This window comes from Chiloscyllium punctatum, chromosome 18 (assembly GCF_047496795.1).
Source record: "Chiloscyllium punctatum isolate Juve2018m chromosome 18, sChiPun1.3, whole genome shotgun sequence".
NCBI lineage: Eukaryota > Metazoa > Chordata > Chondrichthyes > Orectolobiformes > Hemiscylliidae > Chiloscyllium > Chiloscyllium punctatum.
Window position 1 is genome coordinate 18,770,462 of NC_092756.1, and position 12,976 is coordinate 18,783,437.

The 12,976-nt window shown below is 44.3% G+C and overlaps 1 non-coding gene across 1 annotated transcript; it reads left to right on the plus strand.

The window, feature by feature from the left end:
* Positions 1–6,081: 6,081 nt before the first annotated feature.
* On the plus strand, positions 6,082–6,153 carry trnah-gug (transfer RNA histidin (anticodon GUG)). Its single transcript has one exon. It is a non-coding gene; the product is annotated as a tRNA-His (tRNA).
* The last annotated feature ends 6,823 nt before the right edge of the window (positions 6,154–12,976 follow it).

The window sequence follows — 12,976 nt, forward strand, 5'->3', positions numbered from 1 at the left end:
GAGAATGGATGGACAGGTATCAATACCCACATTTGGGAATGGAGCGACAATTTTAAAATGTTACATTGTCCCCAGCAGAAAATTGATCCCTGTGTCAGGCGGGGACATTAACCATTATACCACTGGGGACAAGAATGTCAAAGGAAGGCCTTCATCTAAATGTGGCCACACTTGACAAAAACAACTGCCTAATGAACTGAATCCCATTTCACAATGCTAACCCCACAGCTTTATATGCCTTGGTATCAAAAGTTCGCATCTGACTTTTATTCAGGTTATAAAGGATTCTGCCGCTTTGAAAAATGCAGGCAGTGTATTCCAAACTCCAATCACCGACTGGCTGATAAAGTTTTTTCGCACATCTTCTCAAACCTTTCTGTCTTTCTTTTTAAATCTCTGGCCCTTGCTGATTGATCCCTCCATCAATAGGAAACACGTTCAGTCAACCCTGTCCATACCCTAACTCAATCATGTTTTGTCCACATCTCCTTTACACTGCGACAAACACTCCACTCTGTCCTGTCTTTCTTCACAACTGAAACTCTTCAGCCCAAACAGTATCCCGGGAAATATCTCCTGCAATTTTCTCAGTGTGATCACATCCCTGCTATAATGTGACTTGCAAAACTGCACACAACACACTTGTTTAAGCCTAATGAGAATTTGTTTTAAAATTTTTGGATTAGTGTGAGGGCGATTCTGGCGAAGCAGAACTTTTTACCCATTCCGAATTGCCCAGAGGGCAGTTGAGACTCAACCATATTGCTATGAGTCTGAAGTCACATGCAGCCCAGACCAAGTCAGGATAGCAAATTCCATCCCGAAATGACATCAGTGAAACAGATTTTTTTTTCAACAATTGTCAATGGATCTATAGTAGTCATTAGATTCTTCCTTGCAGATATTTTTGAATCCAAATTTGACAATCATTGCATGGTGGGATTCAAGCCCGAGTACCCAGACTATTACCTCGGTCTCTGGATTATCAATCCGATGAAATTACCACAAGACTAACGCAGAAAGCCACAAAAGCTGATCCTTTCAAATAAAATGTCTTTGCACCCAAACTGCCCTGCGTATTTTCCATGACCCTGACGCTCCAATTGTCTCTGGCCTATGTCAGTAATTGTTGCTACATGGGGATTGATTTCACAATCGCGGGATCCAAATGCATCGACTTGTTTGAAGGTCCCGATGGTGGGACTGGGGCACGTTCACACAACAACAGTGACCGCAGCAGCAGCACAGACAGAACAGTATGAATGTGAAAGAGAGTGATAGATTGTGCATTGCCTCAGAGAAATGGGGGGAGGTACGGAAAGGAGGTTTAATGATCGTGGGTCGAAGGGAAATCTCCGACAACGGGTGTGTTTGAACCCTGATATATGAAACGCAGAGATTCAAGAGAGCGGAATTTGAAGGTAAAGCGATTAATTTCTTAGCATTTGTCACAAAAAGGACAACGGAGAGAATACTAAGTGCCGTGATTTGGTTTCAAATCGAGGTTGCTGTGGTCACAATTCAAAATACCGACAACCACGATCACAGTAACCACAGAACAGGATGCTTGCAAGCAGCAATAAGTACACTAGCAGAGGAAATGTTCGGAAGAACAGCACATGTTCAATATCAGTACGCAGGGAACAGTGACAGACATGTGGGAACTGAGAATGAGCTGAATCTTTCAGTTTGATGTCCTCAGAGATTGTGGAGATCCCTTGAATGAGAATGTTGAAAGATGAGATTGATCGATTTCGACAAAACATCAAAGACTCGGGGGACAGTACAGGATATTGTTGAAATGTATGCTTCAATAGCATTTTAGCTTAACATCGGCACAGCCGCCCAGACCGAACCGGAAATGGGGATGGGAATGTATGCACAGAGTTATTCTCTGACTCCTGTGATGAAACAGGTGAGCGACCTGTCCTTCTGTGATGGTATAGGGGCGCAAAAATTCCTCGGTTGAGTGTGCTCCTGCTCAAGGGAATGGTTGTCCCCGTTTATACTATCATAGCGATTTCCGGTTCATTTTTCTAAGACAGCTGAGTGGCACGAGTGGAGAGTGTTGAGTTCTTAACTTTGCAGTGGTGGGTTTAAAAGATGATTTTGCTGTTTGGATCTGTGTTTCCGACACTGGCGGTAGCAGCTACATTTGCTCGCATCAGCTCAGTATCAGCTTCTTCCACACAGTCAAGACTTCAACCTGGAGAAGGTGGTGTTGGGGTGATATTTTAAACTAGTCATCCTTGGGGGTTGGGACATGGAAACGGTGATGTTTACGTTCGACGAATAAAACATGAAATACAAGCCTGACCTCAGGAACAGAGATCATGACTTTAATTTCCTGCAATCCCATTCATTCATGACCCTTATGCAGGGCATTCAACCATCTTCACCCAGTCATGCCCACGAGAGACTCTAGGACCAGAAAAACATGAGCTGACCCTTAATTCAAGAATCTCCACAGTCTGGGGAAGCAGTCTAATCGGCCCTTCCAGTCCACACCGTACATCAGAAGCGCATCCCACCAGACCCCAGGGTATTCTCTGTCCCATAAGCCTGCATTTCCCATTGTTGATCCCTGTAACTGGTACATCTTTGGTCTGAGGGAGAAATAAAAGCGCAAACATACAGAGAATGTGTAGAGTGCCCACAGACAGACACCCGAGGCTGGGATCACAACCCGGGTTTGTGGTGTCGCTAGTCAGCAACGAACGAGGGGCGAAGAATGAATATTGTTCAGACCAGTCATACTCACACCCTGTTGGTGAATGAGGAAGAATGAAAAGACATTCACAACATGAAATGTTTGTATCTGTGTGGACACAATTTGAAACGATCATTCACCCTGTGTGGAACAAAGGACACTGATACCACAGAGAAAGCAGGGCAATGTGGGATCTGTTGGAAGGGAATCAATTAACCGCGGAAATGGAAACTCATTTAATCAGGAACACTGGGGAGAGACCGTTCACCAGTCCCGCGTGTAGGAAGGGATGACTGAGCAAAACAACCTCGGAGCCTCCAGCAGGATTACATATCCCATCAGGTGTTCGGTCATGCTGTTAATGCTGCTGTTAATCCCAACCAGCTGCATGCTCCATAGTGTCAGTCAGAGTCATGCAACATGAAAACAGGCCTGTCAGTCTAACCGATCCATGCTGAATATACTGCCAAACTAACCCATTCCCGTCTGCCTCCTCCTGTACCCGCTGAGTGGTGATAATGCCCTTGTAGTTTTATTACTGTGTTGTTAATCCAAAACCCAGGTAATATTTTGGGGACAAGGGGTTCAGGTCCTGTCATGACAGGTAGTGGAGTTTGAATTCAATAAGCACCTGGAGTTGAAGAGTCTCGTGATGACATGAATCTGTTGTGTGGAAAATCCCATCTGATTCACTCATGCCAGTTCGGGAAGCATCCTGCCATATTCATCTGCTCTGTCCCACAGGAGACTCCAGATGGATAATACCGTGGTTGACTCTTAAATGCCCTCTGGGAAATAACTGATGCACTAGGCATGAATAAATTTATTTTAAAAATCCCACTTTCCCATTCATGTTTGGAATTAATTGTCCATTAAATGTTGCAAACATACCCTCATCCATCACTTCCTCAGCAAGTTAATTACACACGTAAAACACCGTCCCTAAAAAAAATGCCTTTTGTCTTTTTTTAAAAAAAATCTCTCTTTTCATCTTAAACATATGCCCTCTCGTCTTGAAATCCCCCTCCTGGGAAAAGGCCGCTATCGTTAACTCTAAACTTCCCACTCAATAATTTATAAACTTCTGACAGGTCGCCGCTCAAAACCCTAACCTAGAGTGAAAACACTCTCAACTAGGAGAAAGTGAGAACTGCAGATGAGAGATCAGAGTCAAGAGTGTTGTGCTGAGAAAGCATAGCAGATCAGGCAGCATTTGAGGAGCAGGAGAATCGACATTTCGGGGAAGAGCCTGGTGAAGGACACTTGCGCGAAAAAAAATTGATTCTCCTGCTCCTGGGATAGTGCCTTACCTGATGTGGTTTTCCAGCACCCCGATCTCGAATCTGAAAATAGTCTCAGCCTATCCAGCCTTTCATTAGATCTCAAACCTTCCACAGGCAACAAGCATGTATACCTTTTGTGAACCTACGCCAGCTGAATAATATCATTCCTACAACTGGGCGACCAGAACTGGAAATAATATTCCAGAAGAGGCCTCATCAATGTCCTGCAAAACTTCAACATAACGTCCCAACTCCTATACACAAAGGACTGAGCAATGAAGGGAAGTATGTTAAATGCCTTTGAACCATCTTGTCTGTTGGTAATGCAAATTACGAGGAATTATGTACCTGCACACCGAGCTTCCCTGTTCTCCAACATAGGCAAAGCCATCCTCTTTTTGTTGTACCAAAATGCAATACCTTCCATTCATCCAGATTGAACTCAATGTTACATTTTTCAGTCCAACGATTCATTGGATTAAGATTCTTTTGAAACTTAGATAATATTCCTCACTGTCTACAATTCTGGCGTCGCTTGCAAACCTACGCTGCATGCCTGCTGTGAGTTCCACTGTTTTCTCATATAGATCAATGATTCATATTTACTTGTAGTGGCCGTGATTTAGCAGTGTGCAGATCATACAACAGTTAGCCATACCATTAACCATGAGGAAGAAAGCCGCAGACTGCAGGGAGATATCAAACAATTTGAAATAAAAATGGTGAAAGCAATTCATTCCAGGGAATTGGGTGATACTGAAGCAAAATTAAACTGCAAACCAGCTGCCCACGCTCCAGCTGTGGCACTCAGCTGTCTCAGTAAGATGCACTGTAGATTGCTGTTATTATAAACGGGAACAAATGTTCCTTTCTACCCCCCCTTTGACCAGAAGCACTCCCAACCTCGGAACTGCTTGCGCCTCTAAACCATCATAGAAATACCGTACATTCTCCGGTTGCGTCACTTGAGCCATCGAGTATCTCTGCGACCTCATTCCCATCTCGATTTCAAATTGGTTATTCGCGACTGCGCCACTCAGTTCCTCTGATTCTGGGGCTAGGAACTGGGACTATGTGGCAGCAGTGGTTACTGCCTTGTGTCGGGAAACTCGAGAAGTAGCCGATGTTAAACTGCATTGTTATTGAAGTATACATTTCAACAAAAGCTTGGTAAAAACAATGACTGCAGATGCTGGAAAACTGATTCTGGATTAGTGGTGCTGGAAGAGCACAGCAGTTCAGGCAGCATCCGAGGAGCAGTAAAATCACCGTTTCGGGAAAAAGCTCTTCACCAAGAAGACAGGCAGAGAGCCTGAAGAGTGGATAGATAAGTGAGAGGAGGGTGGGGGTGGGGAAAAAGTAGCATAGAGTACAATAGTTAAGTGGGGGAGGGGATGAAGGTGATAGGTCGGGAGGGAGGGTGGAATGGATAGGTGGAATAGAAGATAGGCAGGTAGAACAAGTCAGGACAAGTCATGGGGACAGTGCTAAGCTGGAAGTTTGGAAATGGGGTGAGGTGAGGGAAGGGGAAAGGAGGAAACTGTTGAAGTCCACATTGATGCCCTGGGGTTGAAGTGTTCCGAGGCGGAAGATGAGGCGTTCTTCTTCCAGGTGTCTGGTGGTGAAGGAGCGGCTGTGAAGGAGGCCCAGGACCTCCATGTCTTGGGCAGAGTTGGAGGGAGAGTTGAAATGTTGGGCCACGGGGTGGTATGGTTGATTGGTGCGGTTGTCCCAGAAATGTTCCATAAAGCGCTCTGGTCGGAGGCGCTCAGACTCCCCAATGTACAGGAGACTGCACCGGGAGCAACTGATTCAATAAATGATATGTGGATGTGCAGGTAACAAAAGCTGCACTGTCCCCGGAGTATTTGATGTTTTGGAGAAATCGATTTGTCTCAGCCTTCAACACATTAATCATGGAATCACCACAGCCACTGGGGGAACCGATGTTAAACGGTCAGCCGATTCTGAGTTCCCACACATCTGCCACTGTTCGCTCAGCACTGATATTGTGTATTTGTTTCTCTGCCTTATATTTCTTATGATACTTTGCTTAGTACGAGCGTTTAGCGTGTTCGTCTGTGGTTTGCCGTGATCGTATAGTGGTTAGTACTCTGCGTTGTGGCCGCAGCAACCTCGGTTCGAATCCGAGTCACGACAGTAGTTGCTCTATGTGTCCCAGGCTTTTGTGAAACACAAAGGAATCAGTTGTTTGAAAGTTTTGATTTTCTCCAAGGTGATTTTTTTTTTCCTTCAAGCTCTGCTCGCTCACATCTCTCTGTTTCATATGTCAGAATTCAAATCCACCTGTTCTCAGAGATTTCTTCCCTCCTACGATCACTAACCGAACTTTCCATCCCAGACCTCCACCTCATTAATTTGGAGATGCCGGTGTTGGACTATGGAGTACAAAGTTAAATATCACCCAACACCAGGTTATGGTCTTACAGGTTTAATTGAAGCACTAGCTTTCAGAGCGCTGTTCTTTCATCATGTGTTTGCGGAGTCATTTCCTATTTCACTAAGGCATTGCAGAATCTCATACAGACTCTCACATTGATACCGATCAGTCTGTGTGGCTGTGGTCACTGTTGCTGGGTGAACGTTCCCCAACCCCACCATCGGGACCTGCAGACAATTTGATCCATTTGGTTACCACTGTTGTGAGATCAATACTCATGTAGCAGCTTTTACTGATATAGACCAGATATTATTGGGGGGTGGGGGGGCGGGGAGTCCAGCTCAGGAAAATGGCACAGAACAGTTTCGGGGAAAAGCGAGTTAATTGGATAAGATCAGTTTCACTACTTTTCTGCAATGGCCAAGCGCTATTACCACTGAACACTGAACTGTTAATTCAGACACCACGGACCTGGATTTGACTCTGACCATGCTAGGTGGTAGAATTGGGATTCAATAAATATCTGGAATTATGAATCTAATAACTTCTATATATCCATGTTCAATTGTTGAAAATAAAACAAAACAATCTGACGTCATTTAAGGAATGAAACTGCCATTCTGACCTGCTCGGGCCTCCATGTAACTCAAGACTCACTACAAGATGGTTGATTCTCAACTACCCGCTGTGCAATTAGGGATAGCAATCAATACTGCCGAGCCAGCCACGCCCTCATACTGTAACAGAATAGAAAAAAAAGTTCATTCGGCCCGAGCGAGATTACAGTGTGCAGTTCTGCAATTCAGAGTACTGCATCGATGTGATCGCACTGGGAAAGTTGCAGGAGAGATTCACTGGGATATTGTCTGGGCTGAAGAGTTTCAGTTGTGAGGAGAGATTGGACAGACTGGGGTTGTTTGTCGCCGAGCAGAGGAGATTGGAGAAGACATGACTGAGATGTAATAAATACTGAGGAATATGGATAGGATTGGCCGAAAGAAGCCTTTGTTATTGATGGAGGGATCGAATACCGGGGCCAAGAGATGTTGGGAAAAGGCAGAAAGGTTTGAGTAGATTTGCGGAAAGGGTCAGAGAGGCGGAAATCATTCTAACCTTTAAAAGAATTGAGATGTTAATTTGTGATCCCAAAACATATAAGATTATGGGCTAAACGATGGAACTTGATTCAGGTCTTCAAGCAGTTGTGTTGGACAAGTGCGGCCACAACAGGCTGAAGGGTCTCCTTCGATGTTGATATCCTCCACAGTATCGTGGTTCGTGTCCCCTCCTGTCACAGGGCTCAATTCTCCGCTGGGGGCATCGTGAATGTTTTAAGCCTGTCACTCTGTTCCCCAGTGAAGGTTATTCATGCCTGGCTTTCCATTCTCGATGGGACATGTCACAGGAAGAACAGTGCAGTCTGAATCAGCGTGGGGAAGGACTGCAGCTCCTGGGGAGAGAGAGTGTCAGTGAAAGTGCAAACATATAACTTCAGCCAACTGCACATTGTGTTTGCGTTGCAATGAAAACCATGAAATAGAGTTGTTCCTAACTGATATGTTCATTTAAAGCAGGAATCTGAGGAAGAAAGTAGAATAAACCCATTCAGATCTGAGTGCAGAAACATTTCCAGCAGGACTACTGAGGTTGTACAGCGTAGAACCGCGTTTGGATGCATTGAATTCGGGTTGGTGGGCGCAGTTTGCTTTCACTCGGTGGAGCTGCCAGTGTGAAAAGCCATTACACATGATACAGATAGTGTTCAATGTGATGGTACATTTGTTCAGTGGTTCGCACTGCTCTTAAGTCTGTAGGTTAGGTGGGTTGGCCTGTTAAATTGCGCTGATGTGTCTAGGGAGTGAATTCAGTAAGTTAAGTGAATTAGCCATGGGTAACGCAGTGATAAGGTCAGCAGTCACACGATGCCAGGTTTTATTCCAGCAGGTCTATTTGAAATCACAAGCCAGAGGCCTGCGGGGATAGAGATGGGAGCTAGGTCTTATTGAGATGCTGTTCAGAATTTCCCTACCGACCTGATTGACTGAACTGCACTTTCTGCATTGTCGGAAATCTGTGATTCTATCAGAGAGGACACTGCCAGCGTTTACTGGGTCGCTAAGACATTAGAGACGATGCTGACGGCGTTTATTGGGGATGGAGTTTTATTTATTTGTGTTTTGGAAAATTTGACCCTGAACCAAGGAAAACCGAATGGAATCTTTCCAGCGTAATTGAGGTTTGGACAGAGTCAACATATGGAAAATTCACTCTTTTAAGTTCGTATATTTCTGAATGTCAGGCTTTCAACACCATCGATGTAGGACAAATAAATGATGGGAGCAGAATTTCTGTCACTCTGAGAATCCGTTTCCAAAATATTTGGAAAGGCACATTTCGAGACACACAAACAATGAGTTTCACTAGGAGAGAGACAGCCTGCGGCCAGGTGAAAGTTTAAAAGTGGGGTGTGGGGGGTGGAAGGTGGGAGGAAACAGAAACTAATTTGGACGACTTCAGATGCAAAGAAATATCAGAAAGTCTGCAGCTGAGTAAGATTCAGCAAAAAACCTCAGAGTTTAGAACGATTTCTTTTAATATTCCATATGAAGCTTTATAAATGGAACTGAGCAGATTTGGCATATTGTCAAGGCAAGCTATTTCATAATGAATAGGAAGTGACCAGTCTCTTAGAGATCGATTTCCTGCTTTAACCCCATGCCTTAAAGGTGGGAGGACGATCGCCATGATGTTGGGTTCATTTGATACCCACTGAAATCTACCAAAGTAACTGAGCATCAAAACTGGCATCTTGTTTTGTAGTTTAACCTTCTGTTTTTCTCATCAGTATTTTCTTTAAGCTGAAATAAATTCCGAACAAAATTGAACGCAATATTGAGCGTTCCAATCATATAAATCTAATTCACTTCCGATTATTGGAATGAACAGAGTGAAGTTGCAGCAACATTAATAAAACGAAACGAACAAAACTGCATTTTGGGAATTTTACCCATTTCAGGTTCAGCCATATGAGAAAGCCCATCAAGCTAAAACATCACCTTCACTTCTCTTTCCGTATATACTTCTTCACGTGAGAGAGAAACTGTCAGAAGAAATTTTGCGTCAAGACTAAATGTGCGTGTGAATGTGACGGGAATTTCATGTTTGCTGGTTCGTCCTGAGACAGTTCCGATTAGGAATAAATCAAGGACAAGGTATTCCTTCCAAGGACATGGTGAATCTCTTGGATTTTGCTGGTATTATTATTCCGTCGAAAGCAGAAACATAATGGTGTGGATTCGATTCCGCTCAGGGAATTTCTTATCGCCTAGGAGCATCATATGTAATCTTGACGGGGTCACATTTGAGCCCCTTTGCAATGGGCTGAAGTGGCCCAGAGGTTAAGGCAATGGGTTGCTCTTCCATTGCGCATGTGGTGATTTGAATCCTTCTCTGGCTGTTACTTCTATCAACTGCACCTGTGGTTTCCCTTTGTACCTCGCATCTTTAGGATACATTGGATGGAGATTCTTGCTTTTGCCCTTCATTGCACCGGAGATTTGTGATAAATCGGTACCTCATCAAAGTCGAAGTAAAGCAATTTGTTTCTGTTGTAAGTTACATTGGGATAATGAAAAGGAGGGCAACGTTTCTATCCTCCTTTCATTCCATCTTGACTTTCTATGAATTTACATCGAATGAAAGGGGAACAAATAAGGAGAGATCGGGTGCAATAGTTTATCCAGTGGGATTGTAAATTTTAATGTAATACTCCACACAAAGTTCTGATCTGTATTTTAAACAGTCAATTGAATTGGAACCACAGAAAACCTTTCCAATGAAACGAATTTTTCATTCTTTCACAACCTGTTGCTGTGTGAATCATACCGCGATCCATCATCCAGCGTGATCACCAAGTTGGCAACAATATTACATCCACCAATTTTCTTTTGCAATCACAACATTTGCACATACCCATTTGTGGTGTGTCAAGTTCCATTTGTTGTATCCACGCCACAGCACATTTCTTGTTCATGAACTTATGAGCTTAGTTCCTGATCTGTCTGATCAGTTTGAGAAACCTTTTCTATCACTTCATCCCATCCCTCAGAATTCTAAAGATATCAATAAAATAGGGCGTTAGACCAAATGATGTAGGATTGGAAATCGGCCATTCAGCCCATCAAGTCTGCTCCACCATTCAACGAACTCATGACTGATCTGATAATCCTCAACTCCATTCTCCAGCATTGCCTCGACAAAGCTTCATCATCTTTCTGGTTATATATCTGTCTGGCACAGTTTGAAAGTACACAACAACTCAGCCTCAACAACAATTTCGGCAAGGAGTTCTACCGATTCACTGGCCCCTGAGCAAAGAAATTACTCCTCATTTCTGAATTAAATAGGCAACATCTAATTCTGAGTTCATGTCCTCTGGTGCTCTCCTCATACCAGAGGAAGAACCAGCTGCCTGTATCTACCCTGTCAAGATCCCATGAATATTGAACGTTTATAAATGTTACTATGTGATTATAGAGCTCTCCTCCGTCTCCTTTGTTTCAAGGAGAATAATCCCAGCCTGACCAATCATTCCACGAAGCTCCATTTTCTCCAGTATTGACAACATGTTTATTAATTTCTGCTGTCCCCTGCAGCGACCCTACATATTGTTAAGGCAGGTGGAGACATTTATGTGAAGAAACGGTTGAAATTTCAAGCACAGACGGGAATTGGATCTTGAAATTAGACAGCCACTGGAATCAGATTTGTCCGCACAAGGACGAAATAGAGTAAGTATCACTCTGACAAATGAGAATCTAATCATATCTCATTGACATTCAACAACTCTACTGTAAACAAATTACCCCGTGTAATCGTCCATAGAGCTATTATTTCGGGGGAAAAACTTATAGAAACTGGCTACATAAACACTTTGACAACAACAACATGTTCTTGAGACATTTTTTGATTATAAACTCAACTCATTGTTCCGTGAATCCGACATCGTTTGCAAGGCACAAATGAGACGTGGAATATAACTCTCTCCATTTGCCTAGATGGGTATAACTTCAATAACACTTAAGGAAATCGACATCGTCCACGACAATGCAGTCACTTGAATGTATCCTCTTCAACACCTGCAATATTCATTCCCCTCACCACTAAGGCGCAATTGCAGCAGAGTGCACCAACTGTAAGATGCACTGGAGTAAGTCATTCGGGCATTTTTGACAACCTTCAAAGCTCAACAGCTGTACTGACTATAAGGACAAGTTTGGAAGATGCAACGAAACGCCACCATTTTCAAGTTACCCTCCAAGGCCCATAACACTCTGACTTGGAAAGGAATCAGTGAGAAACTCATTGGTGAAACGGTCTTGATGGGCAAAGTTGCATACTTCAGCCTTCCATCTTTTATCGTACAATTTTAAGAAAAATGTTGATTTATGCGGTGACCAGATTTGTGCTCAGTGTCTTTAGCTGTTCCCTAAACTGGTGGTTGCTAAAGTTCTGCTGTCATCCACAGCCTGTGGTCAACAATAGAAAATACCCGAAAACCCTCTCAGTCAACTGACTCCCCTCCAGATTAGAGTGGAGTTGGAGAAGCACAGCAGGTCTGGCAGCATCTGAGAAGGAGGAAAAATGGACGTTTCAGGCAAAAGCCCTTCATCAGGAATGAGACTGGGAGCACATGGGATGGAGAGATAAATGGGAAGGGGGTGGGGCTTGGGAGAAGGTAGCTGAGACTGCTGTAAGTGGATGCAGGCGGGGGGGTGAACAAGATATGTCAGAGAAGTAGGTGGAGTGGACAGGTGGGAATGACGATACACAGGTGGGACAAGTCAGGCGGACGCTGTTGAGCTGGAAGGTGGGAACTGGGGTAAGATAGGGGAGGGGAAATGAGGCAACGGGTGAAGTCCAAATTGATGCCATGGGGTTGAAGGGTCCTGAGGTGGATGATGAGGCTTTCTTCCTCCAGGCATCGGGTCGTGAGGCAGTGGCGATACAGGAGGCCCAGGACCTTCATGGCCTCGGGAGCGTGGGAGGTGGTGTTGAAATGTTTGGCCATGGGGCACTGGGGTTGATTCTTGCGTGTATCCTGGAGATATTCTCTGAAGTGTTGTGTGAGAACCCATCTCCTCTCTCCAACTTAAAGGAGACCGCATCTGGAGGACCGTATACAAGAAATGGCATGTGTGGAAGTGCAGGAGAAACTTTGATGGATGTGGAAGCCTCCATTAGAGCCTTGGACAGAGGTGAGGAGGTAGATGTGGGTGCAGGTTTTGCAATTCCTGCAGTGACAGGGAAATTTATATTTCCCTCCCCACCCCTACCCACTTTTCACGAAGACTGTTTCCTCCACGACTACCTAGTCAAGTCCACGCCCTCCAATGACCCACCCTCCCCTCACGGCACCATCCCCTGCCACCACAGGAATTGCAAAACCTGCACCCACATCTTCCCTCTCACATCCTTCCAAGGCTCCAATGAGCCTTCCACATCCATCAAATGTGCATGTGCACTTCCATACTTGTCATTTATTGCATCTGTTGCTTGCCATGTGCTCTCGTCTACATTGGG